This window comes from Petaurus breviceps, unplaced genomic scaffold, assembly GCF_028583685.1.
Source record: "Petaurus breviceps papuanus isolate PSGF00001 unplaced genomic scaffold, PetGlider_PUasm1.0 185, whole genome shotgun sequence".
NCBI lineage: Eukaryota > Metazoa > Chordata > Mammalia > Diprotodontia > Petauridae > Petaurus > Petaurus breviceps.
The window spans coordinates 31559661-31584849 of NW_027185797.1; the positions used below are offsets into that span (position 1 = coordinate 31559661).

Sequence of the window (25189 nt, forward strand, 5' to 3'; positions counted from 1 at the left end):
TGGTCTCCCAGAGTCGCCTGAGACTCTAAGAGTTTCTCTGACTTGTCCAGGATCCCACTTGCTGTCACTGTTTCAGTGTTCCTGACTCCAAGGCTGACCCTTCGCTCGCTCTGCCATACTGCCTAGAGGGATGCCTTACATAGCTATTTTGGTTATTTTAATGAAATAATGTTTTTGTTAGACAAAGTGTTAGTGACTCTCTCCTACACTCATCTCTATTATTTGTCCCTGAATATTAAAAGTCAAAACAGAAATCATTCCCTCCTCCTAAATCCAAAGAAAAGAATGATTCATTGCAACAGATGTCCCTTCCCTTCTAACGGTCAGATATCTGGATGGCTCTGTGATCTCCTTCATTCTGAAATTCCTTCCAAGGATCCGATCTCAAGGCATCCAGAGCTACTCATTCCACGTGGGGCTAGTCTCCACATTCTCCCATGTTAGCTACAAGGGTTGCACCCAGTGTGCTGGAGGCCTTTCTCCACTTCTCCTGACGCCCCACGGAGCTCTCTGAATGCCCGCCTTGGTCTTGTCACTTCTCATCTTCTCTTCCTGTTGTGCCTGATGACACCCCTCGCCCTGCTCCTCTTAGGAACTCCTTGTCTGCTGCACATTGTAGCCTAGTCATCCCCGCCAAGGGCATCTCCGTGGCCTCCCACGTGACACTCATACTTAATTCTTTGGAGGTGGTGCTGTTCCATATCTCGGTGCCACATATTAACTCTAGTAAAATTTATTGGTGTTTTCTTCTAATAACTAAGCTAGTAATAAAAATGTCCAGTTAGATAAGTGTTCCCACACATGGCAAGGGCTGTCATGTGGAAGAGAGATTAGACATGTTCTACTTGGTCCCAGAGGGTGGGATAAGCATGCTATCAATGCCTTTCTCCAAGTTATTGATAGAAAAACCCAGTTCCCTGGGGCACTCCACTGGAGAGTGCCTTCTAAGCTGATAATAAACCATTAATGATTTCTCTCTGGTCCGGCCATTCAACCAGTCCCCAATCTGATTACACTCTCATCTAGCCCACATCTCTCCATCTTCCATAAGATTAGCATGAGATACTGTCAAAGGCCTCACTAAAATCAAAGTAAACTCTATCTACAGCATTTTCCCAGTCTACCAGTTTAGTAATCTAGTTTTTAAAAAAATCAGGGAAATGAGGTGAGTCTGGTGTTCCCTGATCTTGAAGCCTGTTCCTTTTTCTAGCAGTACACTGAGTATCCCTTAATAGAACTAGAAGCCACCAAGCAACCCCAAGGCTCTGGCCTGGCCTCTTCTCTCTCTGTTCCCTCAGTTGATGACCTCACTAGCTCCCTATTACCCCAGGATCAACTTTAAACTCCTCTGTCTGGCTTTTAAAGTGATTCATATCCTGGCCTCTTCTTGACTTTCCATCTTTCTTGTACCTCACTCCCATCTATACACTCAATGGCGAATGTAGTGACCTACTCAAAGATATTCAAACACAGCGCCATTTCCTATCTCCATGCTTTTGCATTGGCTGTGCCCCGTTCCTGGATGCCCTGCCCTTTGACTTCTACCTCTAAGTTTCCCTGACTCCCTTCAGGATTTAGCTCAAATTTTATCTTTGGCAGGATGCCTTTCCTGGCCCTCCCAGCTGCTAATGTCCTCCCCTTTCAGATTACCTTTATAAACTCTATATGTAGCTTGTATATACGTAGATACTGTGTTTTCCCAATAATAAGACACTGTCTTATTATTTTTTTTTGGACAGAAAAACACCAGAGGGCTTATTTTCAGGGGAGGGCTTATTTTAATGAACATTGACAGCAATTTTAATAAACAGGTAAATGTGAACAAAAAAATGTACCTTTATTCAATAAGCAAATCACTGGGGAAGAACAGGATGATGCGTGCTGCAGCTCTGATTGGATGCAGCTCGGAGAGCAGCGTGCGTTTCATGGGGTGGGGGGGGACGGTGCATACAGAGGGTACCGTAATGTAGCGTGTAGGGCAGGGGATCACCTTCACTACAGTAGCAATCTCAATAGGGCTTATTTTTGGGGGAGGGCTTATTTTCGGGATAGGTCTTATTATCGGGGAAACACGATATTTATATAGGTATTTATATGCTGTCTCCCTCTCCAGAGCCAGCCCTGTAGCATAGCACAGTGTCCACCCATAGCAGATGCTTCCTTAGTGCTAATTTATCTCCCTGACTTGATGGCTGAACCTGAAGGATGAGGGTCCTTTACTCACACTCAGCTTCAGTTCCTGTCTTCCACTGCTTATAGGCCATCACCTGTGCATCCCTGAATGTAGCTCCCAGGATCTAATTTAGTGTCTTAGAATGTCCTGCCCACCCTACTGCCTTTCCTAACTGGGGCTTACTTCAACCCTTCTCTCTCCCTCCACTGCTCCCAGCCCATCAATTACCAAGTCCTTTTTATTCCCCTTTTTTGTCTTTTACTCCCATCCTCTCCTCTCCATTCCCATCGCCACCAGCCTGGGACAGATCCTTGTTACTAACTGCCTTTACGATTCTCATTCCTCTCTAATGAGTCTTTCCACTGAGGTTTCTCCCCTCTCTAGTTCTTGGTCATGGGACTATTTTATATTTACTTATATTTATTATATTTTATTTGTATATGATATTATGTTTGCATATAATTGTAGTGGCAGCCACACTGGCATACACAGGATGGCTGCTGGCACAGGTTCTTAGATCTGCTTTACTAGGAAAGAGAGCTGTTCAAGGGGTCAACAATCTTTTTTAACTATATTCATTAGTTCAGGGGACAAATCAGTACCTTGAACTTCAGAGAAATCCAAACAAAAAAAAATAGAAAAAATCCAAGCAGAGCAATAAAGACCAACACATAGGGCTTCTAATGATCTGAGAAATTAGCACAGATCAACAGACAGATCCAACTGTCTGACCAAGGCAATACATACATAGTTACCAGAGAGAGAAGCACCAACATCTGGGTTTTCAAAGCTGGGGAGCTCCTTAATAGCTACCTAGAGTCTCATCTGGCCAAATCACAGCAATACTGTTCCAAAGAGTAAGCCCCAAAGCAAAATGCTAACTTCAGAGTACATATACCCTTTTTAGAGCCAAAGGGCATCACAACCATGACTCAGGGCCTAATTAGAAATGAATAAATGGTGAGAAAGCCTTCCTACAAGGCAAGCCTCCCCTAAGCAAGCTTTAATGGGTTCTACATGAGGCCTATTAATTGTCAAGGAACATCTTCAATTCCATTAACATTACAATAATGTTTATTATTTACTATTTACATTTAAATTCTATTTACTAGTTAAATAATATTTAATATATTTACATATTTTTGCATTTATATTTTATCGATGTACTCTAACTTTCTGCCGGACCAAATTGGGACTGGGTTTTTTTCTCTTCAAATTGCTGTGTCCCTAGTGCATAGCACAATGCCTGGCTTCTAGATTGGGATGAATTTAGGATTTCCTTGCTTTAGGGATCCCCTAGAAGGGAAGGCTCGCTCCAGGGATACAGTTCAGCACTTTGCCTGCTGTGTATGCCTTGGAGAGCTACTTGGAACCTGGAAAGGTTCGGAGGCTTCCTCAGTATCCTGTGGACAGTCCCAGAGAGGAAGCACTGGGTCTTTCTGGCACTGAGGCAAGCTCTCCATTGACATGGCTTGGCAACTAGCAGGATGTTTAATAATCACTTGTTGACGAACTGATTAATTGATTTCCTGAAATGGACAGAATTAACTTTTGTTCAAGCAACAGAAAAGTCACTTTTAAACCTCAGCCAGATAGATGACAGAGTTTGATTATCGTGTCCCCATGCCACTGCTTAATGGGTCATTAAAGCCAAAAAAAAAAAATATATCCCTAGTAAAATAATACCCTTCTGGTGATGAGCCTTTCCATGCTCAGCTAGGTTAGCTCTTGGATAGCACACATAGCTTGTCACTAGGCCCAGACATGAGATCTCCAACCACCGTGTGGACATGACCTTTGAAAGCCCAGGGACTCCCCAGCATGAGGACAGAGCTCACGGCTTCCAAACTTTGGCACTGGCCTGCCCTGGCACATCTCAGGAGGCAGCTGGCTTCTGGCTGCCAGGCATCCAAGCCATCTGTCTCTCCTCCCTTTTGTGGCTAAACGACCAAAGGTGCCTCCACTTCCTTCCTCTTGTTTTTTAATCCCTCCAGTCCAGCTTCTGACCTCATTATTTAACGGAACCTGCTCTCAAGAAAGCTGCTAACAGCTTCTTCACTGCCAGATTTTCTCAGTCCTCATTCTTTTTGAGCATGTGATGCCCCTCCTCTCCATGAGAGTCTCTGCGCCAGGCTATGGGATGTTGCTATCTCCTGGCTCTCCGCTCCCTGACCACTCTTTCTCCATCTCCTGTTTTGGATCTTCAATGTGGCAAGTCCATAAACCACAGGGTTTCCCAGGGCTCTGTCCTGGGCCCTCTTTTTTTTCTCTTCCTCTATCCTATTTCACTTTGGCGATCTCATCAATTTCCATGGGTTCAATGGTCACCTTGATAGTGATGATTCTCAAATCAACTTATCCAGCCCTAAGCTCTCTAATGACCCCCACTCTGGCATCTTCAACAGCCTCTTAGACATTGAAACCTGAATATCCCATAGACACCTTAAACTTAATATGTTCAAAACTGACCTCATTATTGCCACCCCCCCCAAATTCTCCTCTCTCCAAAACTTTTCTAATTCTGTTATACTTGAAGGATAGTGCCACTGGCCTTCCCAGTCGTCACAACCTGGTGTGGTCCTTGATGTTTCGCTTTCTCATCCCCTCCCCCCTTCCATATTTTATCCGGTTGCCAAGGCCTGTTGATTTTACCTTGGTAACCATTCTCCCATATCTATCCCCCTTGTCTCCTCTGGCACTGCCACCTCCCTGGAGCTGGGCCTCATCGCCTCACACTTGGACTGCTGGTGGGTATCTCTGCCACAAGTCCATCTTCTACTCAGCTGTCCAGGGTATCTTCCTAAAGAGTGGGTCTGACCCCATTACCTCCTGCTCAGTAAATGCTATCATCTCTAGGATCAAATATGGAATCTTATGTTTGGCATTCAATGTTCCTCGTAACCTGCCTTTCCTACCCCCGGCCTTTCCAGTTTTCTCACACCTTACACTGCCTACTGACCATCGGGTGATCCTGACCTCATCACACGAGACGCTCCATCTCCCAAGTCTGGGCCTTTTCATTGACTGTCCCTCATGAGTGGACTCTCTCCCCCATCATCTGGGCCTCCCAGCTTCCCTGGTTCCTTGAAGTCCCCATAAAATCCTCTCTCCTAGAGGAAGCCTCTCCCCATCTCCCTTCTTCCTTCTTAATTGTTTCCAATTTATCCTGTCCACAGTGTGTTTGTACACAGCTGTTTGCCTGTTGTCTCCTCTATTAGACTGGGGGCTCCTGGAGGGCAGGGTCTATGTTTACCTAATACTTAGCACAGTTGCTTGGCTGTTTAATAAATAGTAGGTGTTTAATAAATGTCTATTGTCTGACTGACCCAAACATCAGGGTAGTCTATACTAAAGTACCTGAGGCTGCAATTGCAGAAGAAACAGAGGGGCCTAAAGGGAATGAATCACAGACCAGATTTGGGCCAAGTCCCCTTGGTGTTGATCAGATTGGACTCAGTGGAAAGTAAAAGTAACAGGGCTTAATTAGCAACTCTCAGAAAGAAAGTGCCAGTGTCTCCAAGAGGCTTGAACGTTTAGCTCTCACCTGATTGTAGTGCTAAGCTGGGGTGTGGGGAATGTTCAGGGAAGACTAGCCCCTCTGGTGTGAGGGTGGCCAAGCCCTTTTCGGGACTGCTTATCCACCTTCAGGGTCCACCTTTCTCCCAACTCTGACCTGTGACTCCAAGAAGCTGAAGTTCTCAGTGACCACACCCAAAACTAACTAGGCAGACAGGCTAAACCAGGTCAAGGGTAATCAACCGACAGGCCGTAGACCCACTGGGGACTTAGGGAATGTCTACCCCAAGCTTGTGAAGACTTTCTCTGGTGAAATGAGCAGATGGGCACAATTTGTTCCAATAGCCATGAAGGCAGCCCAAGCAGGCACTGTGGAGTGATGGTCAGACATGGAAGATGCCAAGGCATCCTGGGTCATAGCCATCCTGACTTTGTCTTGCCATTGGACTTTGACCTCTCTGGAAGAGAGAGTAAGGCTGATGACTTTGGGCAGCTCTGTCTCACTTAAATCCAATTCACACACAAGTCAAGACATCACCCCATGATGTCGTAGGTTCTCTGCAACAAAGGACAAACAACAGTGATAGATACTGGATTCTGTTCTAATCACAGTATGATTCTTTGTTGTTTGGCATTCCATTTTCTATGTGAGAATAAAACTAAAATGAGAGAGAGATTTGTAGAGGTACCCCTTCTTGTGTACAAGTAAATTCAGGTGGTACAGAGGTTGGGCAAGCTGCTCAAGCCCGAGTTGATGAATTAGTGGCCAAATTCTGCCCTAAAAAGGAGAGGGGGCCAGGACCCGAGACCTCAGTTGCGGCTTGACTCCCTGATCCATCACTCTACCAGCACCAAGTTCTCCCTTCACAGAATGGATTTTCACTCTTTGAATTTCAATGGCAAGGCAATAGCAACAGTAAATTAGCCCCTGACCTGTAGGCAAAGCAGTCAATTAACCAATTACATGATATTTATGAACCTCCTTAGAGTACAAACAATTCCCATGTTCCTTTTGCATGAACATGATGTTCCATGCCCCTAGGCAATGTCTGCAGGGTATCTTTGCTGCTTTCTTATCTAATGTCTTTTCTATACAGCTCTGGTCTAATCTGCATCTCCTCAATTTAGGCTGTGAATTCAACACCAATTTTTTTTTCTTGATTTAGGGATCAGTCAGTTTGGGGAGTCTAAATATTGTTCTATGTGATTTGGTTTGGCATTTTACATCCTGCCAAAAAAAAAATTAATGTGACTTGAGAGTTTGGCAACTGGCAGCCTGTGTGAATAAGGCTGTCTGTGGGCTGCCTGTTGCCATCACTTCTCCCTTGGCTGCTTGGGAGAATTGCCACTACCACCTGCCAGGAGGGTTAGTGGCTGGCAGAAAGTTTTCATTCCTCCTCTTCAGAGTCACCAAGTAGTTTGCTGCAAGAGTCAATGGGGGTTGGCAGCCCTCCTGGCATAGCAGAAGGCTAGGGGTTGGAAAGCTGGAATGGTACCTTTGGAAGGTGGCTGACCCCATAATACACCTTCTTCATTGGAAAGGTTGGAGGTGTCATCGGGAGAAGACAGGCAAAGTCATACGCTGCCAATGGAGACAGAAATAGGTCCAACTCATCGGAGGAAGCTAGAAAAGTCACTGACCTATTTCTGCTCTTTGATTCTGCCATCCTAGTCCTAGGCACATGTCTCTAGATGTCAAAGATGGAAGCAAAGAGGCAGAAGTAGCAAATAGTTAGAAGAGAACTTTGAACAAATAAAATTGCATTGATCTCTTTGGTTTCCCCATTTCCTATATTTCCCAGTGCATTCCTCCTGTCTCCCCTTCCCAGAGAAGCATCCCTCCTAAGCAAGAACAAAAATGAGGGGAGAAACATGTTCAGTAAAACTAACCAAGACACCCCAAAAGTCTAATTTTATAGGGTGGTGTCCTCTCTGCCCATGTGGAGTTACCTTCTTTTCATTTGTCTTCTTTGGGGCCAAACTCGGTCAAGATTCTTTTATGCCTTGTTTTGGTTGTTTTGTTATTCTTTCCATGTCCATGATTGTAGTCATTACATGTATTGTTTTATTTGTTCCACTTACTTCAGTCTGTATCTATTCATGGTAAGGCTTTCCATGTTTCTCTTTATTTCTAATCTGGATAATTTCTTATAGCATAAAAGGATTCCCTTAGTTTCATGTGTCCCCGTTTGTTCATCCTTTCCCAATTGATGGGGTACTTTTTTTGTTCCCAATTCTTTGCTGCACCAAGAAGTGCTACATAACTAGATACCAAGTGAATACCAAGTTGATTGGGAAATGGATCAATCAACTGTGGCATGTGGAGGTAGTAAAATACCAGTAAGCCATGAGAAATGATGAATGTTGAGAATTCAGAGAAATATGGGAAGCTTTGCATGAACTGATGCAGAGCAAAATAAGCAGAACCAGGAGAGTAAATTAGAACCTGACTCCAGCAAAGTAAATGGAAAGAACACTGAATGGAAGTCCTAATCTGGGCAACTGAAAAGTCACCAAAGGTTACCAATAGTACCTGAGGAGACAGGAAAGAGACAAATAGGATAGAATGTCGTAAATGTGATCAACATATTAACTGTATTTGGTATTTTTGTTAACTCTTCGACCTCATGATACGAGGGAGGGCTGTATTGGGAAGGGGAGGCGTATTTCTAGAATATCTATAATGTGAAAACCAAAAGGAGTTATGAAGGAAATATACAGTCAGAGAAAGAAGACAGAGTAAAGTCTCTTTCTTGGGAAATTTGGAGAAGAAAGAAGAGAGTAATATCAAAAAAGTCAAGAGAAAAGATTGTCCAGAAGTTGGGAATGGTCAAATAGTACAGAGTCTGTAAATCAACAAACATGCATTAGGCACTGACAGTATGCCAGGCCCAGTGTTAACTGCTGGGGAATACAAAGAAAGGCAGAAATCCATTCCCTGACGTCTCATGGAGAAGACAACATGCGAACAACTATGTAGGTACGTGATCCATCCAGTGTCAGCGGGAGGGAGTCTCAGATGGGAGAAGTGACTAAAGATGAGGACTGAGAACAAAGCCCCTTGAATTTGGTCATTAGGCAGGGGAAGGAGGGGGACACATAAATCAAAGCAACTGTAATGAACTGTAAGTTCTACAACTGAGTACCAAAGGAATTATTTTTTAAGTATTATTTACATCTTTTGTTTTTTTTCCTGAGTTTCAAAACAATTCACATATACCCTTACCCATCTTTCCTCTGCCCACTGTAAGAGTGAACAAAGAAGAACAATTAAGCCAAAATATCCACCACTGTGACAACGCATGAAATTGTATTCAACATTCTGCCCAAGTAGTCCCCCACCTTTCTTCCAAGAGGAGGGAGTTATATTTCCTTATTTGGTTTCTGGGATGATTACTCATTTTTCAATCACTTGAATTCCAACTTCCCACCAAAGGTGTTTTACCCATCCTCTGTGAATTCTTGTCTAGCCTCTTTATGCCTGGTATGTTCAAAGGTGGCTGGTACCTCCTTATCCTAGATTGGTAAACATAATAAGAATTCTAGTTCCCTTCTTCTCCTAACTATAAGACAGTGTTCATATGAACTGAACAGAATCCACTTGAAATTCTGAGTGGAATCCGTGTCCTAGTTCTATCATGCTCCTTCATCTCTAAGGACAGTATCAAGGTTGGGCAGAACCAGAGGAATGTATATCTTTGTGTAAGTATGTCCTGGATTTGTGAAATTATTCCTATATTTTGTATATTTGTGTCACTGGTGTTTTTGTATGTTATTAATAAACCCTACAATTAGATCAACTGAGTGAATCAATCTGTTTGTGTTCCTTGAGATCCTTAACCAGAATCAAAGGGGAGCCTCAGGCATCTAGTGTCTCTCTTACTGAGCACACATGGAAAGGCACCTTATCATTCAATTGAAATTGTCCTTTCCAAAGTTTCCACTGGGCTCTTGATTGCATGATCTTCTCTATCTTTACCCTTCTTGCTATCTCTGCAACACTTGATATGCTCTCTCATCTCTGGGTGGTTGTAACTGTGGACCCTATTGGTTCTTCCTCTCATCTGTCTGATGACTCCTCAGTCTTCTTTGCCACATCTTTATCCAAGTCACCTCCACCAACTGTGGGTGCCCCTCAAACCTCTGATCTTAGCCTCTTTTGCTTTTCTTTGCATACCCTCTCACTTGGTGATCTCACTAACTTGGATGGGTGCTGTCAACAGTATAATGGTGTAATCTCTATGCAGGGGATTGTGAGAATTACATATTCAGCCCTAGTTTCTCATCTGAGCTCCAGATCCACATCACCAACTACCTACTGGACATTCCAAACTGTATGTCCAATAGGTGATCATACCCAATAAGTCCAAAACAGAGCTCCTCTTTCCTCCAAATGCTCCTCTCTTTCAAACTTCTTTCTTACTATTGAGGTTGCCACCATCCTTCCAGCCATCGAGATAGTCACCCCCTCCTCCTCCTCCATGTCACCCCTCCTTTTCCACGTCCCCCCTCCTCCTCCATGTCACCCCCCCTTCCTCCATGTCACCCCCTCCTCCTCCATCTCACTCATTCACATAGTCAACTGAAGATCATATAGTAGCACTCTACATATTTCTCACATTGTGAGTCCCATCTACTCAAACAGCCACAACTCTAGTTCAAACCCATAATACCTCTCACCTTAACAGATATACTAACTCAATTCTTCTTTTGAAAAATACTTGTTTTTAACATTTATTTTCTAAAATTTTGAGTTCCAACTTCTTTCCCTCTCTCCAACCCCTCCCCCACAAATTGAGAAGGCAAGGAAAATGACATCAGTTATACATGTGAAATCACACAAAACATTTTCATATTAGTGATGTAGCAAAGAAATAAAAAGAGGAAGAATATTTTTTTAAAAGTGAAAGAAGTTGGGGGCAGCTAGGTGGTGCAGTGAATAGAGCACTGGCCATGGAGTCAGGAGGATCTGAGTTCAAATCTGGCCTCAAACACTTAATACATACTAGTCATACTAGTCGTGTGACCTTGGGCAAGTCACTTAACCCCAATTGCCCTGCCTTCCCCCTCCAAAAAGAAAAAAAAGGTGAAAGAAGTCTGCTTCAATCTGCACTGAGTTCATCAGTTCTCTTTTTGGACATGGAGAGCATTTCTCAACACGAGTCCTTTGGAATTGTACCTGGCTTGATTCTTACCCCACCTCCCTCCTTACCTCCACCTCTCCCTCTACCAACGATCTTCAGGACCTAGGTCAGGGTTCACCTTCTGCAGGAGGTCTTTCCTGGTCCTGTCCACCTGCTATTGCCCTCCCTCTGAGATTCCCATCTGTCTACTCTCTGTGCCTTAGAGTTTGCATGTATCTGTTAGTGCACAAATCATTGCCCCCATTAGATTGTAAGCTCCTTGAGAACAGGAGCAGTTTTTGACATTTTTTTTCTTATCCCCAGGGACTTAGCACCTTGAAAGTGTTTTATCAATGCTTGCTCGCTTGTGCTTTGTATCATTGTAGGGAACTCTCCATGGAGCACTGAGAACCATCTAGGAACCAAGACACAAGCTCTCCGCTTCGGAGTCTTCTTTCCGCCAGTCGCTGGGAATTACATTTGAAAAGTGAGCCTGTTATTGTTGCTGTTGAATTGTTTCAGTTGAGTCCTACTCTTCATGACCCCATTTGGGGCTTTCTTGGCAGAGATACTGGAAGGGTTTGCCATTTCCTTCTCCAGCTTATTTGACAGATGAGGAAACTGAGGCAAACAGGGTGAAGTAACTTGTCCAGTGTCCTAACTCTAGGCTTTCTCATTCCCAGTTGCTTCCATTTTGCTACCTGTCTTCTGAAAGGGGCCAGATCCTAATTTCTCCTGACATCTCAAAAGCATTAAACAAACCCAATCATATTTTAAACAATAGTCTCCACCACCCATTTGCCTTTGTTTGGGTACTACTTTATAGAGTTAGTTAATTAGTGATAAGATGAAAAGACTCCCAGAAGGTTAGGACCAAGCCTTAGGCTTTCTGGTATCCCCCAGTGTCTGATAGAATATTTCCATCATTTTAGGCACTGCCAGGAATTACTCAAATGCTCATTTTGTACCTGGATGCAGCACTTTGGCAGTAACCATCACCATTTCCTTAAAGCCCGTCCTTGCTCCTGGAAGTCTTGTGCTGCATGTTTCACGGCTGTGTCTGCCAGAGCCCATGGAATCCTTTTGAAAAGTGCCTTAGAGATGCATATTTTTATTGCTGCCATTTACATGAGCTCCGAGCTTACCACGCTATGCTTTTATATCTAAGAGAAAGGGGATTTTAGAATGCATCAGTAAGCACTAGAAATTGAACCTTTGCTGCAGCTTCAACATTGAACAAAACACTGGTTCTCTAAAGCCCTGGAGAGTAAGGACCTTCTTCTGCCTTGCTTTGTAATCCCTGATGCTCACTATAGTGCCTGGAACATGGCAGGGGTTCACCAAATGTTTATTGACTGTGCGGAAGTCGCCTGGGTGGGGAAGTGGAAAGGTGGAAGGAAGTAGGGGAGCCAGGGGACTGGGCTTCAAGCCCTAAGATCTGCCTTAGGTCTGGATGCCTTGGATCAACTGCTTTGTCTTTCTGGGCCTCGGTTTCCTGACCTATAACATGATGGTTTGAACAATAAAAAGATGGTTAGATAAGGAGTTCTTAACTTGGGGTCCATGAACAAATAACTACCAACAGAGAATTTGGAAAAAAAAATATTTTGATACTTCTATTTCAATATACTTGATTTCCTTTGTAATCTAATGTGTTTTGTTTTATGCATCTAAAAATATTCAGAAAAGGGACCCATGGGCTTCCCCAGACTGACTGCTCACAAAACATGAGGAACCCCTGGTCTAAATGATCTCCCAGTCCTTTCCAGCTTGAGAATACTGTCATTCTATCAATTGGATTTTACCTTACTTAGTGTCTTTTGTTATTTTTTTGTAGAGTAATATGAGGGGAAAATATGAGCTTTGAAAATGCTAAAAGGAGTATTTTATTTAAGAAAAAAACTTTGTGATAAACTTACCTATTGACAAAGAGAAATAATAAAAACCAATGTACAAAATAAGGAGTTAAACCACGTATAAAATCATAACGATCTCATCCTGCACATTTTCCTAATGTATCTTCTCATCTTAATTATACTTGCAAGCACAATTATGAGCGTTGTCAGTCCTGTCTTTGGATGGTGATTCTCCATTATCTACATTGTCTTCTAATTAAGGCCTTTGATTGGAAGCATTGGATGGAATAAGATGGCACTACTTGAGAAATCAGTAATCTGCTCAGACCCTTTCACACGCATGTCATTTGCATGTCATTCTGCTCTGTGGAGGCCATTGCCTAGGACACCATATACAGGTGTGGGACTCCACCCCTAGCCATGGCTACTCTCTGATTGTCAGTAATACAATTGTGCTTGATAGGAAAGTGGAATCGTCTCCGGAATCATTTCAAGGAGCAGGCAGTTTCCTTCAAGACAAATGGTCTAATGGGAATGTTGACAGCTATTTAACCATCAGCCTAAATGATACTGAAATGGAAAAGCTGAACGGTGCTGCTGGTCTCCATTAGCAGGCCCAGATGATTCATGTAAATGGCTTTACTCCCGAAAGTGAAATCACTGAGCACCAGCGATATTTATGGAAAAACATTTAACTTCTATTCAAGTTACTCTTGTGTCATATCCAACTCCTTTTGTCCTGTATCAAAATAGTTTTCTGACAGCTCGGGACAATGGTGTCCCAGAAAGGGATGAAGATGCTGGGAGGGACAGGATGGAGTAAGAGGAAGCAGGGCTAGCCCATTGGTGTGGGGTTGGGAAGGACACTCCAGTCGGGAGAGGCTCACAGTATAAGGGACACGGGACAACCCAGTGCTAGCTGGAGGGAACAAAAAGATGATGAGAATGTTCTGGTTTGGGTGAGAAAGGAACTTTTCCTGGCCCAAATGCTTCTTTGTTTTCATTCAACAAGCATTTATTTTTAAATACTTTGGTCTGATGTCTTATGCTTTTATCTCACCTCTGCTGCCCATTTTTTTCTTCTCCCTTGCCCTCCCAGAGAGAAATCTCTTGTAAATAAGAATAAAAAAGAGGGGCGAATGGTTTAGGAAAGTGGATCTCTAGGTAAAAAGACTGACCATAGTGGAAGTGGAAGGGAAGGAGTGGAGGGAGACACTTCCTGTCTCTTCTTTGGGGCCAGGCTTGGTCATTATCATCTCAGAGCATTTACTTTTAATTGTTTTATACACAACAAGCATTTATTGAACTTGCATTAATTGCCGGACCTTGTGTTAGGTGTTAGGGATACAAAGATGTCTTTTGTGCCATGGAGCCCTCTGGCAGGCTGGTGAAGCCTATGGATCCCTTCCAAGAATAATGATTTGTCCCTACATTCATGATTTCCAAATGAGTTAAGATGCATAAAGCACTTTTGCAGAGCTGAAGGTGATGTGTAGATCCTAGCCACTGAACTCTTTCCACTTTCTGGGTCCATGGTACCCAGTGGATCTTGGGGTGGTGACCTTTGAAGGCATCTAGGTGGCACATGTATAGAGTGTTAAACTAGGAGTAAAAAATGCCTGAATTCAAATTATCTCTCAGACACTTAACAGGCTGTGTGACCCTGGGCAAGTCACTTAACCTCTTTTCTTTTTTCTCAACCTTTTCTTTAACATTTATTCCCTCATCTATAAAATGGGGATAGTAATAGGACTCATCTCTTGGGGTCTTTTTGAGAATCAAATGAGATGGTATATGTAAAATGTTTTACAAATCCCAAAACTTGATTTAAATGTTAGCTATTATTACAATGAAAAGAAATACTAAATTTCAGTTAGAGGTCCATGAAAAGAAAAAATATTTTTTCCCATCTAAGTTCATGAACCTCCCAAATCTGAGGACCCCAAGTAAAGCCCCCTGTTTTAGCCCTTGCACATGACAAGCTTGAGTTCCTTCATTACACAAGAGCATGCCAACTTAATTTACAGAATTTGAGAGAGGGAAGGAATGGCAGTGGTTTCTATAGCTCACCTGAAAGGAAAGACCCACCCTGATGTGCCTGAGCCTCCACTTCTTTCTGCTTGAAGACCAACAAGCAAGGGGATTCTATCACATTACAGAGGCAACCTAGCCCCCCCCCCCCCCCCCCATTCAGCCCTGCATGTATCGGCACTTCCTCTAACAGTGAAGGACCTCCAAGCTACCAAGATAAATGGTCCCTCAAGGTGTTTGTCTTCCACTCAATCTCCTGAGAGTGGCCCAAGCAAACGGGAGAAGTGATTAAAGAAATGACTTTGGGCAAAAAGAACCTATGTCATACATAAGTTGACTAAACTAAGTATGGAGAGGGAGGGCTTCAGAGTAAGTTTCATCCTGAATTTGAAATGGTGTGACACACTGACCTAGGGTCTGTCTATGGTTGAAGATAAACCCCGGGAGGTTTCAGGGAGGAAGTTTTGTGGCAATGTGGGACTGTGATTGCTGCCATGGTATCTTTGAATAAGAGTTTTTGGAAACAAGATTAGAAAATGTCATGTTCCCCAACCTCCCCCTCACCCCGCCCACCAACCTGAAGTAAAAGTGGGCAGAGAATCTGCCCAGACAACAAGGTATGAGATTTGCTTCCCAGAGAAGGACTCTGTCCTAAGAGAAGGGAAGTAGATGGGCTGATGAGAGTAGGGCATCTCCCACATTACTGAGCTTGCCCTAGTTGGTTTGGGGCACCAGGTGATCCCTGGAGACCCTGTGGATTCTTCTCCAAGGAATCCTAGTTGCCATTGGCCTACAGGATGAAGGTGAGACAGATGACCAGTACGAGCAGGCTAGAATGGAGCATTGTGAGGAGGACAGAGGAAGTCCGACCCATTTGGATGGTCAGAAAAGGGGGCAGTTCAGTCTGAACAGCAGGACTGAGAGAGCAACAGAACTGCCTCCTGAGGGTTCTGCTGGAACCCAAAGACCTGAAGGAAGGTCTTCCTCCAGCTCAGGAATCCCCTGGAGACACTACAATGCCTGGCACACAATAGTCACTTAATAAGCATGTATTGACTGATGGATGTCGACCTCCTCAGTGTCTCCCAAATTGTCCCCCTCTCTGCTGACATCATCATTAAGAGCCTCCTCTCTTCTTGTGCAGACCAATACAATAATCTCCTAGTTGGTCTATCAGTTTCCAATTTCCTCACTGCCCAAATCGTGTTCCACACAGCTGCTACAGCTCTCTTTCTCTTTTATTTTCCAAATGCTTTATTAATTTCTGATTCACATCATTCATTTCCACCAGATTTTGAGTTACACATTTTCTCCCCGTTTTCCCCTACCCACTGCCCCAAAATAGCAGTCCCACAGGATATCCCCTCCTCCAATCTGTTCTCTCCCATAGCTTCTCCAATATCTCTTTCAACTCTTCCAGTAGGGCATGGTGGATCTCTATGCCCCAGTGCCTGTATATCTTATTTCCCAATTACATGTAAAATAGTATTAATAATAGTGTGTATATATATGTATATATATTTGAATATTTGATTTGAAAACTTTGAAATCCAGATTCATTCCCTTCCTCCCTTGTCACCCACCCTTACTGGGAAGATAAGCAGTTCAGTATAGGTTGTACATGTGTGGCTAATGCAAAACAATAACATAGTAGATATATTGTAAAAGACTGACTATATTTCCCTCCCTCCTATCCCACCTCCCACTTGTTCCGTTCTCTACTTTGATACCGACCCTTTTCAAGAGTGGGTGCTTCCAACTTCCCTCCCCCCTAGCCTGCCCTCCCTTCCATCATCCCCCCTCTCATCCCCTTCCCCCTACTCTCCTGTAGGGTGAGATACCTTATTTAGTGTGTATTTCATTCCCTCCTCAAGCCAAATTCAATGGGAATAAGGTTGACCCATTCTCTTTTGCCTTCCTATTCTTCCCCTCCATTGTACATTTTCCCTTACCTCTTTTATGAGATAGTTTACCCCATTCTGTCTCTCCCCATCTCCTCTCATTATATTCCTCTCTCACCTTTTAATTTCACCTTTTAAGTATCATCCCTTCCTGTTAAATTGGTCCTGTGCCCTCTATCTATGTATACCTGTAAACATATATATATACACATTCACATATGTATTCATTTGTCCATATACCCTCATATATAGACATATATTTCTATTCCCTTCAACTACTGAGAAAAGTTTCATAAGTTACAATTATTGTTTTTCCATGTAGGAATATTAATAGTTCAACTTTGATAAGTTCCTTATGATTTCTTTTCCCTGTTTACCTTCTCATGCTTCTCTTGCTTCTTGTATCTGAATGCCAAATTTTCTGTTCAACTCTGGGTTTTTTCAGCAAGAATGCTTGAAAGTCCTCTATTCCACTGAATGACCATATTTTACCCTGAAACATGATATTCAGTTTTGCTGGGTAGGTGACTTTTGGTTTTAATCCCAGCTCCTTTGACCTCTGGAATATCATATTTCAAGCCCTTCGATCCCTCAGTGTAGAAGCTGCCAGATGCTGGGTTGTCCTGATTGTGTTTCCACAATATTCAAATTGTTTCTTCCTGGCTGCTTGTAATATTCTCTCCTTAATCTGGGAATTCTGGAACCTGACTATAATATTCCTAGGAGTTTTCTTTCTGGGATCTTTTTCAGGAGGTGATCGGTGGATTCTTTCAACCTCTATTTTGCCCTCTGGTACTAAAACATCAGGGCAGTTTTCTTTGAGAACTTCCTGGAGGATAATTTCTAGGTTCTCACTTTGATCTTGGCTTTCAGGTAGTCCAATAATTTTTCAATTATCTCTCCCAGATCTATTTTCCAGGTCAGTGGTTTTTCCCATGAGATATTTCACATTGCCTTCTATTCTTTCATTTGTTTGGATCTGTTTAACAGCATCTTGATTTCTCATAAAGTCACTAGCTTCCATTTGCTCCAATCTAATTCTGAAGCAATGATTCTCCTCATTAAGCTTTTGAGATTCTTTTTCTATCTGGCAAATTCGGCTTTTTAAGGCATTCTTCTCCTCATTGCCTTTTTGAGCCTCTTTTGCCATTTGAGTTAGTCTATTTTTTAAGGTGTGATTTTCCTCAGTCAGGCTGTTGACTCTCATTTTGTAATTTTCTTGCATTGTTCTCATTTCTCTTCCCAATTTTTCCTCCACTTCTCTTATCTGCTTCTTAAGGTCCTCTATGGCCTGTAACCAGCTTGTATTTTCCTTTGAAACTTTTGGTGCAGGAGTTCTGACTTCACTGTCTTCCTCCTGTTCCATGCTTTGCTCCTTTTTGTCCCCAAAATAGGAGTCTAATGTTGTCATCTTCTGTCTGCTTTGTTTCCTTTGCCTGGTCATGTCGCCCCTCAGTCACTTGACCCCTGGGCTTTTTGCCACAGTAGGACTCTGCCACCAGACAGGGGAGCTTTTGTCCCAAACACTGGGGTTTTCTCAGCTGCTGGAGGTATTAGATGGGTGCCCTCTCTGAGGTCTCCACATGCTCTGGCAAGCTGGACACACACCCCAGCACCTCCACCCTAGACTGCAATCCAGATCCAAGAAGGTTAAAGCAAGAGTGATTACCCCTCAGACTGGTGCTTGGTCCCCCCACACTCTGCAGGCCAGGGGCTGAAGCTGCCATGTGGCACTGGTTGGCTGTGCAGATGTCTCAGCAACTCCTTGCCCCGGGGGCAAAAGCCACGCACTCCCACTTACTGAGTCCCAAAGTCCAGACTGCACTGACTTCTCACTTTGTCCTTCGAATCTATGTGTTGATAAATCTGGAAACGGCCACAGCTGCTGCTGATCTGGGGTGCCTCTGGCCAGGGGCTGGTCAGGCCCACCCTGGGGCTAAAGCCTTGGCGTGGGGCTGGGCTCGGCTCCCAGAGCGCTGCGCTGGCCAATTCCTGCCGGCCTGCCAGGCTGTCCTCAGCAGGAGGTTAGCTTCTCTGTGTCATTTTGTGGGTTCTGCAGCTCCAAAATTTGTTTAGAGTCCCCTTTTTACATGGATTGGGGAAGGTAGAAGCCGAGCAGAGGGGAGGTCCTGCTTCTACCCGCCATCTTGACTCTGCCCCTTAGCTATCTTTCTAAAGTACAAGTTTGGGAATACTCCTCCCTCACCTTAAGAATCCTTAATAACTCACTAGTACCACTTGGAAAAAAACACAAACTTTCTTCAGAATCTGGCTCTCATCTGCCCTTCTGGACTTATTACATATTGCTCATCTTTACACACTCTATATTCCAGGCAACATGGTCTTCTTGATGCCCAAACTCTGCCTCAGTGGACATGCTTCTCACCCAGCCCCTTAGCATCTCTTTCTTCTAGGCTCAGCTGCTGAGCTCCTTTAGCCCACTCCCAGCTGTTAAAATTCAACCCCACTCCCAGTAGGATGAAGACTCCTTAAGAGCAGAGATTACGTTTTGTCTCTGAGTCCCCAGAACCTCTTAGAGTGCATTGTGCATAGTATATGCCTGACCAGGTCTGTTAGGTTGGACTGGGTTGGCTAGAGACCACACAGGCTGGAAGGACACACACTGCACACTTGAATGATGGAGGGGGGACCCATGTCAGTGACATCACAGAGCTATTAGAGTAGCTAACAATGAACCTCCTTTCCCACACTAGAATGGAGAGCATTGGGAGGGAGGGGAGGAGAAGAAAGGGCTTCTCCATCCCTGGAGTTCTTTGCTAATCACTTGTCGAGGCTGCTGTGAAGACAATTCTTGACCAGGTCCAGACTGGAGCAGATGGCCCTGAGGTCCCTTCCAACATGAAAGATTTCATGGTGAAAAGAACATGGGACTCAGAGTCACAGCTGGCTTTGTTACTCACTATCACCCTCCTTCCACAAGACGACATTGTCAATCTCAGCTCCCTCATTTTTTACAGACGATCTCAGCGAGGGCTGAATAGATGATCCTGAGTCTTACACCCTGTGATGAGGGTAGCACTATGGGTCAAGTGACTTGGTCAAGGTCACCCTCGCCAGTTCTGGCAGCCAGTGTTGAAGTCCCATGAATCCAAATCGTGGGTTCTTTCAAACACTCTACTCGACCTGGCGCCTGTCTCACAAGGGCATTATAGGCATCCTCAGTGGCCCAAGTCTGATATAACTGCACTTAACTTTCACAAGAGAAAGGTTTGGCTTCACTTGTCTCAGATCAATCATTTCCCCCAAAGATCTGTGGGTGGGACAGGATGTAATTTCATGCTGATATGCTATAATTCAGACCAAGAGAAGAAAGCCTTTCAAACCCAAATGATACCTAATTTTTGCTGTCAAAAGAAAAACAAATCGTGTCTGACCTATTACAGAGAGACCCCCTGGGGAAGTCCCAGGTTGTCAGCATCCTCACAGCCAGGGACAGTTAGAGCAGGTGGGAGCCTGGAGCAGCATTTCCTGAGCTGTATCTGGAGCCAATATCTCCCTTGGGAGTAGCCAACTCACTGAGGACTCAGCTGTCTGGGCAGCCACCGTCCCAAAGCAGCAGCAAGACTGAACATCTGGGAAGGGGCGTCTTAACCTTGGAGTCCCACTTCTCCCACATCCCACCTATGAGCTCGAGCAGTTTCCTCATGGCTTGGATGGGTTAATTTCTACCTTCTCTTTTAGCTGAGATTTTTTAGCAAGTACTCAGCCTCATTAGAGCTAAGCCTCCTCCTAAAATCAGAGCGAGGTGCCATGCCCTCTCTGGGGTTTCCCCATCTGCTGCCCAGGCACTGGAGGCTAGCAGATACCTGGATAACTAAGTCACTTGGAGAGTGGAGATACCTTGACTGGACATAGAGAACTCCACAATTAAAATCCCCCCCAGACTGGTGCCCAGCCTGGATCCCTGGAGTTCTGCCTTCTCTTACAGGAAGGTCCCTTCCACTGACTCCCCAGGGCTGTCAAGCACTCTGGGCCAAGGCAGGAGCTGTGGCGTGCAGCCGTTTTCTGATCGGACTGAGCCTGCGGCTGATAAGGCTGACAAAGGCCACGGCTCCGCTCCCCAGCTGCAGTGGGTTGCCAATTACTTGGGACAAGCAATAATTTTTGATCTGATTTCATTCTGTGACAGCGGCTGTCTGTGTTTGTTCTTCCACTGCCACTAGACTGACTCTGAAGTCTGACTGTGACCAGATGAAACCGAACTGAGCCGGCATCCCCACCCAGAGTTGGCTCTCTGTCAGCAGAGGGGGACAGACTGGCCTGCAATGGACTTTATTGCTCTTTTATTAGGTTTTTAATGCTGCGGCTTTTAAGACTGGATTTTTGTACTGCTTCTATAACAGGTGGTTAGAGCAAAAAGGAACACTGCCTGTGAAAAGTTTTACTAAGATGCTCAAAGTTTAAAGGTTTATCATCTGAGTAAATATGTCTGATTATTCTTCTTTGTCCCACGTAATTCACTCATACAGCATGGTAGCTCTGTTGTTCATGGCCATAGTCAGCCAGCTGCCTCCCAGGGCATGCCAGCAGGGACAAGGAAGGACAAATGAGGGGGTCAGCCAACTGTGGCCCAAGGATCTAGCTTGCTGCCTGCCTTTATACAGGCCAACAGCTAAGCATGGTTTTTTGCAGTTTAAAATACAATATGACAAGGTCTGGGGTCTTAAATTTGCCAATCCCATGGGACCCAAACTCTAAAGATACAGCCTGCAGGGATGGCTGGGTGTGCTTTTCCTCAATTTCTCTTGTGCTATGTTTGTGTTCATGAAAACTCCTTCAGGGAGGGAGGGAAGGCCCACCAGGGACAGAATATTATATAGTGGGTCAATCAGTCAGGACACATTAATTAAGCACATACATACCTGTGCAGGGGCTGTGCCAAGGAGGCCCTAGGGATGCATTATGGTAAACCAAACAAGCTCTTTCAATAATCGTAAGAGCTATATGTATCAGATGTATCAATAACTATTTGTATTTACCTATAGCCTACAAAATGCCACCTGTTTTACAAATATCATCCCATTTATCATAATAATATCCCAAATGGCATTGTAATAACCCTGGGAGGTGGCTGCTATTCTTATCCCCATTTTACAGGGGAAGAAACAGAGACTGAGTGACTTACCCAAGGTCACACTGCTAGCACATATTTGAGGTTGGATTTAAATAGAAGTAGTGCTGACTCCAGACTGAGCACTCTATTCACAGTACTACCTGAGAGAGAGAAGGCAACCAGTACCTATATAAATTTATACAGAATAAATACAGCTACAAGGTGGCTGTAAAGCCCCTGTGCAGCTCTCAGCTTTGATTTCTTTGGATTCCCATGTGGTAGAAGCACATGGTTAGTGGAATATAAAAGGGGAATTCTTAATTTTTCACGCATTGGCATTGTTCATTTTAGATGAGGGAATTTTGTCTGTATTCACAAATGCAATTCATTGAACTTCTGAGCAGCAATTGAAAATCAGTGTAAAGATGTGTCATGAAGTTTGATGCTTCTGTCGATGATTTTTAAACTATTGTATTACTTTAAAAATTGGCGATCTCAGTCTTTATCAGACCTGAAAAGGGTGCCTTTATTGTGTGTACATCTAAAATGATTACTGTTGTACCAGGACTTTGTAACTAGCTTGTCCCTCAATCCAAGGTAGATTGGGAGGAAAACACAAGAATTTGGGAAGAGTGGGAAAGGCTTGGTGGGGATGGGGATGCCTGAGCTTTGAAGATGGATTTTAGGAGACCGAGGCAGGGGGAATTCATTCCCTTATGTGTGTCAACCAGCACAGTCCAAAGACAAGGAGAAGGTGGGAGAGGATTTTGAGGAACAAAGGGAAGACCAGTTGAGCTGAATCAGTGAGTGAGGAGGGGGTGACCTCTAGCGAGTCTGGAAGGATGAGCTGGGGGGGGGGAGCTATAGAGGTTTTAAATGCTAACAGGAGGCTTTTCTATTGTGTCCAAGGGGTAGTAGGAAGCCACTGGAGTTAATTGAGTGACACAATCGGATCTAGGGGAGTGACGTGGTCAGATGTAGGGTTAAAGAAAACACCATGGGCAGCCATGTGTAAGGTAGACTAGAATGGGGAGAAACTTGGGGGAGAGAACCTAATAAGCACACTGTTGTTTTCAGAGGTGATGGGCTCCCTCACTACAGCAGAGCTAAGGGTACAAAGGAGAATGAAATGAGGAGGTCTGACAACTGATTGACTAGGTAAGGTAGGAGGGTGTGAGGACTAGAGGACAAAGCCTGGATTGTGACCCTGGAAGTTTGGAAGGCTGATGACACCTTTGGCAGAAATAGGGAAGTTTGGAAGAAGGGAAGACTTGGGATTCAAAATAATGAGGACAGTTTTGGTCATGTTGAGTTGAGGATCTCTCCAGGACATCTGATTTGGTGATGTGGGATGGAAGATCAGAGAGAGAGTGGGGCTAGAGACATAGACATGGGAATCATCTGTGTTGAGATGATAGTTAAAGCTATAAGATAGCCTTGGAGTCAGGAAACCCTGGGTTCAAGTTCTGTCACTCACACATGCTGGTTGTATGACACTGGGCAAACCATTTAAATTCTCAGTGCTCCCAGACAAGATAAGTTTCAAAGAAGGAGCTACCTGCATCAGCAGAAGGAAATTTCCTCACCTGGAAATTCCCTACATTGGTAAAATCACAGGATGATACCTCTACAACATTGTAACTAGCCTTCAAGAATCACTGTGGCCAAAGAATCCTCACCTTTGACCAACATGGTGATAAATAAACCTCCCATGCTCAAGTCAGCTGGTCCTACCTGAACGCAGGGATGGAGTCTGGAATTAGGCCTTCCCACCTTGGTAAGCTACCTCCCAGGGGAGGCAGTATGAGAGCTGAATTTGGAGTCAGGCCTTTAGTCCCTGACACTTACTGGCTGTGAGACCCTGAACCAGTCACTTAACCTTTGTTCCCCAAGGTCCCTCTAAGACTCTAAGTTGCAGACCTAGTAGCCTCTTCTTTGGGAATTCCTCATGCCTGTGGAATCATAGCTATGGCTGAAAACAAGTCTTATGAACACCATTTATTTTTAATATGTGGGTTATTTCCCTCTCTTTCTCCCCCCACCTCCCTATGAAGCTTCTCTTATAACAAAAAAACAAAACAAAACAAAACAATTTTTATAAAACCCCTAAAAAACAGTTAAAGAAAACTGACTGACAACAGTTAATTAAGCAAGACTGGCGTATAAGACCATCAGGAGTGACCGCGTGGGGAGGACTCCATCCCCACAGCCCCCTCTTTCCCTTGCAAGAGGAGGGAAGTATTTTTCCTCATCTGTTCTCTGGAGCCAAGTTTAGTCTTCACGACTGACGTGAGTTCAACTGACTTTTAAGGTTGGGACTTGCACGGTGGCATTCACGGATTGTCCTTCTGGCTCTGCTCCCTTGGGTCTGTATCCACACTCAACATTTCCTTTGTCTGAATTTCTCAGACTCATTCCTTACTGAACGATCATTCTCCATCACAGGTAGCATCCGTCCATCTGATGGATGGATGCCACTTTTCTGCCCTTTTTTGGCCGCCATGGGACGTGCCACTCAGAAGACATTTTGGTGTTGTGTGGGGCCTTCCTGTCTTTGTCTTAAGCAATCTCTCTTCAACCACAAAGCCTTTTTTCCCTGAGATGGCTGAGCTCAATAGAAAACAGGTGCTGACTGCCCCCTTGAGTCCTGCATGTTTGGATCCTGTAGCTGGCAGAGATGTCTTAACTGTGTGTACCTAAGCTGAGGCACGGCCAGGCTCTAAGCCTAGGGAGAAACCCAGAGTCTGCCTGGCAGCCTTTAGGGTCACCTATATTAGAGGCAAAATAGGGGATCAGAAATGGCCTGATGTCTCTGCTAATGATTATGTCAGGAAGCTGTGTGGCCTGCTTGGGGGCAGGGATCCCTGAGTAGCCAGAGAACACATCCTGCGGGGTCACTGGCGGCTGACAGCTGAGCTCTCATTTTGGGTGCCCGGCTGCCAGGACTCACACTGACAAGAAGCCAGGAGCGTGTGCTGAGTCACTCGGCTTGGGGTGGGCGAAAGGGGCGGCCGAGCCTGCTTGGCGGGCAGAAAGCCTGCTTCTCCTCCTTGAGGGGTGGAGCTGAAGCTGGACTCCATCATTTCCCTGCCTTGTAGAGCTGTTTGGAAAGATTGCTATTCATTAGTGCGTGGTGTTTGAGGATGAACCATCTTCCGGTTCTATTCCCTAATTACACTGCAGCATCTTTAAAGAAAAGGATTGTGAGTCATAGCCGTGAGCCTGGACATTTGGCACCTCCCTTTGGAAGGAGCCCATGAAAAGGAAAGGAACAGAGTCAAGGACTCCTGCCCAGCCATATTTGTGCCCTGGGAACAAGCCATTCTCCCATCTCACTCTGCCCCGATTTTCTAATCTCTGTGATGCCCATGAATCAATGAAGCATTGGGGATTAAGGGGGGGACACTTTCTCTTTAATTTAGAGGGCCCAGAGTATGGGGGGGGGCCTCAATGTCTATATCTGGGTCTCGTGGCTACTAGGCAAGCACAGGAGGAAAGATCTGAAGCCAGGGTTT

The 25189-nt window shown here is 44.5% G+C and overlaps 1 long non-coding RNA gene across 2 annotated transcripts in view; it reads left to right on the forward strand.

Annotated features, from left to right (window-relative positions):
- The window catches only part of LOC138161791 (uncharacterized), a 36466-nt gene extending 15362 nt beyond the window's left edge, over positions 1-21104 (forward strand). Inside the window, exons 2-3 of one of the 2 annotated variants that reach the window (XR_011168467.1) lie at positions 11199-11299; positions 20751-21104. This is a non-coding gene — a long non-coding RNA (uncharacterized lncRNA). Of the gene's footprint in view, positions 1-11198; positions 11300-11744; positions 12809-20750 lie in introns of those variants that run through there. The other variant, XR_011168466.1, reaches the window with a different exon arrangement.
- Positions 21105-25189: the final 4085 nt, after the last annotated feature.